At 34.9% G+C, this 6,869-nt stretch overlaps 1 protein-coding gene across 1 annotated transcript in view; it reads right to left on the reverse strand.

Moving 5' to 3' along the window:
- pitpnm2 (phosphatidylinositol transfer protein, membrane-associated 2) overlaps positions 1-2,096 on the reverse strand; it is a 112,565-nt gene extending 110,469 nt beyond the window's left edge. The window contains 1 exon segment of the mRNA XM_073829172.1: positions 1,501-2,096. The gene's annotated coding sequence lies outside the window, so the exon portion shown is untranslated.
- Between the last annotated feature and the right edge of the window lie 4,773 nt (positions 2,097-6,869).

Below are 6,869 nucleotides of genomic sequence, written 5' to 3' on the forward strand. Positions count from 1 at the left end.
TTTTCTCAATTTTTTTTATTTTTTTTTTTCACTCTCAGATTCCAGATAGTTGTATCTTGGCTAATGTAAATCTTATTTATTCAGCTTTCAGATGATGTATAAATCTCAATTTTAAAACTTAATTTTTGATTAGTAATATGCTAAGAAGTTCATTTGGACAACTTCAAAGGCGATTTTCTCAATTTTATTTTATTTTTTTCACTCTCAGATTCCAGATAGTTGAATCTCGGCTAATGAAAATCTTACTTATTCAGCTTTTAGATGATGAATTAATCTCAATTTCAAAACTTAATTTTTGATTAGTAATATGCTAAGAAGTTCATTTGGACAACTTCAAAGGCGATTTTCCCAAATTTTTTTTTTTTTTTTTTCACTCTCAGATTCCAGATAGTTGTATCTCAGCTAATGAAAATCTTATTTCAGCTTTCAGATGATGTATAAATCTCAATTTTAAAACTTAATTTTTGATTAGTAATATGCTAAGAAGTTCATTTGGACAACTTCAAAGGCACTTTGCCCAATTTTTTTTTTCCACTCTCAGATTCCAGATAGTTGTATCTTAGCTAATGGAAAGCTTATTTATTCAGCTTTCAGATGATGTATAAATCTCAATTTCAAAACTTAATTTTTGATTAGTAATATGCTAAGAAGTTCATTTGGACAACTTCAAAGGCGATTTTCTCAATTTTATTTTATTTTTTTCACTCTCAGATTCCAGATAGTTGTATCTTGGCTAATGTAAATCTTATTTATTCAGCTTTCAGATGATGTATAAATCTCAATTTCAAAACTTAATTTTTGATTAGTAATATGCTAAGAAGTTCATTTGGACAACTTCAAAGGCGATTTTCTCAATTTTATTTTATTTTTTTCACTCTCAGATTCCAGATAGTTGTATCTTGGCTAATGTAAATCTTATTTATTCAGCTTTCAGATGATGTATAAATCTCAATTTCAAAAAATTGTCCCTTTTGACTGGTTTTGTGGTCCAGGGTCACAAGTATCCATGAAAATATAAATACATCCAATGCTAATTCACGAAGCTGAATAATTATTACAACATACATTAATACAGGTAAGTTACAGGGATTTGACTACAAAATCAAACAGTGGTAAGTGATTTGACTGCCCAGTGATAACCCTCATTAACTATTCATGCTACCGCGAAGATTGGCCAATTTATGAACCCCATCTAATCTAGACAACCGTAAAAGCCGAAGATAAGACTGATATTACAGCATCTAAATAATAGAATAATCTCCTCCACGATTAAATAACACCTTTATTACGCACATACATTAATCCCATTACTTACAACTCCCAAACGGTTCGTTTAAATGGGGCAATCCGTTTAAAAAAAAAAAGGGTTTAAGGCGTTTAATTATTTATTTTGGTCACGAATGACAGATAGAGAAGGCCGTGACTAACGTTAGCTAACTCACAACCGACGGTGGAATTTAAAACAAAACCGTAAAAATAAAAACCGTGTTTATTTCTTACCTTCGGCGCGGAGTTTTAGCTCGAAACGGCTCTTATCAGAGCGACGCGGCCATAGATATCCGGCGGCTTTAGCTCACACACATCCCCGCCGCAGGTCGAGGTGTCTGCCGGTCGCTGCAACGCTATTTCCTCGCGGTGTTTGTAAGCGAGCCGCTGGCTACCGGTTCAGCCGACTAAATCAACCCGCGAAGCAGGCCGACGGTGTCCTCCATGCAGTCAAAATAGAGTCCTGTGCTTTTAAAAAAGCGCGTACGGCTGACAGTCCACAACATGCACAAGTCAAAGAGGAAGTGACAGGACTGGTTAAACCACAGTAGAGCTCAAGCTTGACTGTCACTGTCTTCGCATTGTTGTTTTCAGCGTGTACAGCAGCGGCAGTAGGGCTTCCTGCATCATTATATCCGCTGCTGCTGATATAGTTGATCCCTTAAAAAACAGCATGCAGAAAAACTGTACAGGTATGCTGATCCGTGCATTTGCGCGGCGTCCCGTGGGTTCCGCGGGTCTATTTAAAGCATACGCTCTTTCTCAAAACCTTGACCTAGCTTTTCTGTGCGTGCACGTCCTTTTCTTCTTTCTATCTTTACCGAAAGTGCGAGCAGCATCATTTCTGGTCCGATATCATTGGATGGTAAATTCGCCTCTCCCCTTCCTCTAGGGGTTATTTTTCCATCGCTGTAGCGCCCTCTTGCCGGCGTTCTGCGAGAAGTTACCATAATCGCTGCTGTTGAGGCAAAAATTAACATTTTGTCATTATTTACCAACCACCATGTTGTTCCAAATCCATATGGCTGTCGTTATTCTGTGAAACACAAAGGGAGATATTTTGCATATTGTTCGAGCTGCTGTCCCACAACCAATAAACACGTTTAAAAAGCATTTAAGTATTCAAATCCTATGTTTACTAAGATCCTTTTATTATATATTAAAACCCACAATAATATTTTAAATATCAGTAAACTTAATATAGCAGGGTTGGGGTCAATTCAGGAATGAACTCAATTCCAATTCAAAGAAGGAAATGGAATTGGAATTGGAATTCAACAACAATTACAGGAAACAGAGTAGGAATTGAATTGGAATTACAGGAGGTGGAATTCAATTCAGGGAAATTCCACTGAATTCCGTTTATTGCTGTTTCTGAGCATTTATTTGTGATTACATTTAGAGACATACATTTGAACTTTATTTATGATGCTTTACAAATACCATGTATTAAATAGGGTTGATCAAATGCAAGTAAATAAAAATGAGAACTGTACATTATGAATTAATAATTGAATGACAGTGGTGATAAGTTTGTGGATGTACTATACATTCAATATATGATTACCACATATATTATGTCTCAACTCACAAAAAATGAGTCATGTTCATTCATGTATTTCATTCACTTTTTATTGCATCGAATTATCATTTCCTGAAATTTGGCATGTGAAATGATCACGCTTAACATACTGAACATACAGTACTTTGTATTTCTTTTATATGTTTGTTGTTTATGTGATTTACAATATTTAATGTACTATAAACTATTAAGCAAATCAAGTCAAATTATTTTATTTAGCAACTCAAGTGGAATTTAGTGGAATTTATTTGAATTCAATTCTGTTTCCTGGCATTCCAATTCAATTCCAATTCCATTCCAGGAAGTGAATTGGAATTTACCATTCATTCTCAATTCAATTCATGAATGGCCCCAACCCTGTAATATAGGCTATATAAAATCATTTAGTGGGTACTTTCAATTGGGAAGAGGACGTCCCGAACCCTAACCCCTAAATTTCAACTTATTGAAATAATTTTTGTATTTTTTTCTGTTGTCATTTTTCGATTCTGCAAAAACTGAAGTTCAAAAAATACGTATTTTATATTTTCTTTGTAAATTATGAAATTTTATGTAAAAATTTTATGTCACTACCGAAAAGTGTATGTTTTAGTCCATTGGCTGAGACTGATTTTAACTTCACCCCGACATTTATGATAAGGAAATATTCTTGTGTCTCTCATAGTAGATAGGCCCCATCATTTTGAGGTAAATGTGTTCAAAAGTCTGAAAAATGTCTTTAAGGAACGTCACTACCGAACACATTTTTCTATAATTAAACACACTTTTTTTGGGAGTTATTCCATAACATTTGGTGTGTATAACTGTTCAGAACTGTGCTAGCTAACCATGTGCTGATAAGCATCTTTGAGCTAGGTTCAAAAGTATCTAAAATTGTCACTACCGGAACAGTCACTACCAAAACATTTGTTTCCAATGCAGGCTTTGGACCAGTTCTGTAGAATGGTCCATATAAAATGGAAGTGGATGGGGACTAGCTGTCAAGTTATACAAATGAGAAAACTGAAAGGACTAAATTTATAGTTCACACATAAATTGCTAATTTACCCACCCTCAAAGCTATTTTTCTTGCCTTTATAGAAAAAAAGGCTTTTTTTTTTCTTTTTTTTTAATGGTTATTACAGGGATAGTTCACCCAAAAATTAAAATCCATCATCATTTACCCATCCTCAAGTAGTTCCAAACCTGTAAGTTTCTTAAACACAAAAGAAGATATTCTGAAAACAGTTGACAGTAACCAACTGGAAAAACTACAATGGAAGTCAATGGCAACCGTCAAGTGTTTAGTTACAAACATTCAACAAAGAAACTCATGCAGGTTTGAAACAACTCGAAGGTGAGTAAATGATAACAGAATTGTAATTTTTGTTCACAAGTTCACATCTTAAAGGCACATTTAAATCAAGAACCACAACTATAAATAACTATAGGTCCACAATGGCGGACAATATTGTCTGTCGCTTTAAATTCTTGAGCTCATTATAGCAGAAGTGATTCTGATTGGCTGTCAATGTATTTATCGTTCATCATCTTGATAAAATCGTTCTGAAAGTGATTCCAATGATATAGTTTCTCTGTGCCTTTATTGTTATAGCTGTGTTACTGAGAACGATTTTAGAACTATATTATTATCTTTATTCTTCAACACGGAAATAAGCCTATGGGCTTATCGAAAAAGTCGAAAGAAAAGGTGAAGGAGACAGAATCCAAAGAAGAAATCGAAGTAAAAGTCGAAAAGGCAGAAGCCATAGAAGAAGCCAAATTAGAAGTAAAAAAAAAAGTAAAAGTGGCAGAAGCCATTAAAGAAGTTGAAGAGGTAGAAATCGAAGAAAAAGTTGAAGATGAAGAAAAAGTTGAAGACGCAGAAGCCATAGAAGAAGGTGAAGAAAACTTAGAAAAAATAGAAGTCGAAGAAAAAGTCAAGCAGAAGTCTGATCTGAAACAAATGATCCACAAACCCGCACTTAAAGAGGCTGAAACCATAGAAGTAGAAGTCGAAGAGGTTCTACTATATAAGCTATAGAAGAAGGTGAAGAAAAAGTCAAAAAGGCAGAAGCCATAGAAGAAGCCAAATTAGAAGTAAAAAAAAAAAAATTCAAAGTGGCAGAAGCCATTGAAGAAGTCGAAGGGGTGGAACTCGAAGAAAAAGTCGAAGAGGCAAAAGCTATAGAAGAAGGTGAAGAAGTAGAAGTCGAAGAGTTTCTACTATATAAGCTATAGAAGAAGGTGAAGAAAAAGTCGAAAAGGCAGAAGTCATAGAAGAAGCCAAAGTAGAAGTAAAAAAAAAAAAAAAGTAAAAGTGGCAGAAGCCATTAAAGAAGTTGAAGAGGTAGAAATCGAAGAAAAAGTCGAAGATGAAGAAAAAGTTGAAGAGGCAGAAGCCATAGAAGAAGGTGAAGAAAACTTAGAAAAAATAGAAGTCGAAGAAAAAGTCAGGCAGAAGTCTGATCTGAAACAAATGATCCACAAACCCGCACTTAAAGAGGCCGAAACCATAGAAGAAGTTGAAGTAGAAGTCGAAGAGGTTCTACTATATAAGCTATAGAAGAAGGTGAAGAAAAAGTCAAAAAGGCAGAAGCCATAGAAGAAGCCAAATTAGAAGTAAAAAAAAAAAGTCAAAGTGGCAGAAGCCATTGAAGAAGTCGAAGGGGTGGAACTCGAAGAAAAAGTCGAAGAGGCAGAAGAGTTTCTACTATATAAGCTATAGAACAAGGTGAAGAAAAAGTCGAAAAGGCAGAAGTCAAAGTAAAAGTCGAAAAGGCAGAAGCCATAGAAGAAGCCAAAGTAGAAGTAAAAAAAAAAAAAAAGTAAAAGTGGCAGAAGCCATTAAAGAAGTTGAAGAGGTAGAAATCGAAGAAAAAGTCGAAGATGAAGAAAAAGTTGAAGAGGCAGAAGCCATAGAAGTCAAGGAAAAAGTAGAACTCGCAATCCACTTCGAAAATCCGATCTAAACCAAAAGATTTGTGAACCCGCTACGAAGTTCCGATCCAAATCAAATGATTCGCAAACCATGCTCTGAAGTCCCAATCTGAATAATGAATCGTGAACCATCATTTCAGATCAGGACATGGAGCGTGAATTATTTGATTTAGATCTGGACTTCACAAATGATTGATTCACAAACTCATTCCGATCTAAATCAAATGATTAGCATTACGCGCTCCAAAGTCCCAATCTGAATCAAATGATTCACAATAGGTGATTTGAAGTCCTGCTCTGTAACAAGTGATTCCGATACACAATCCAATTGGAGCGCTTTGAAACAGTGGATCATTTTGAGACGCAATAGTTTAACTTTAACTGATTCAGAGTTTCGAAAAGCTGAAATGCGAAAATCTCTTTTAATTTGATCTGTTTTTTGCTAGTAAATAGTTTGAAATGAATGTTTGAATCAATCGGAGCAGTTCCAGCGTAAATGACTCAATTGATTCGGTTCCTCCGTTCCTCTTTTTGCGTCTTCAGCCATGTTTACACAACACTAGCAGTACTACTTCTTGCTTAGCTCGATTGTTTTCTGACATTAACTGAAATTAAGCGAAAAAAAGTATGATGTTTTTTGAATTGTGTGAATTTTGCATGAAAAGATATGTGCTTATTGACAAAACTAAAGACTTATTTCAGTGACATTGTCTTTCAATAATTCAGGCACTTTTTAAGTACCTCTTCAGGAATACTGCTGTTTTCAAGAGTTTCCCAGGCCTTACATTTTAAAAACTCAAATTCAAGTAGGCCTACTTTAAGTACCTTGTACGAATTCTGTATACCTTCAAGTTGATATTTCGTAAAAAGCATGCCTTCCACCCAAGCTCAAAATCATTTATGGTAGGTTTACAATACAGACATGTCTATGTTTACAAAACTCTAAGAGGTGAATCTTCCTTTTTTGGTCGAATTATGCCTGTAACACTAAAACAGTTCTGATGAACACAAACACATTTCGAGCTAATGAATGATTTGAGCAAACAGCCAAGAGTGGAACATATTTCAGATACCATCAAATCATAATGACTCAAACACATGA

Source organism: Garra rufa, chromosome 23, assembly GCF_049309525.1.
Source record: "Garra rufa chromosome 23, GarRuf1.0, whole genome shotgun sequence".
Classification (NCBI taxonomy): domain Eukaryota; kingdom Metazoa; phylum Chordata; class Actinopteri; order Cypriniformes; family Cyprinidae; genus Garra; species Garra rufa.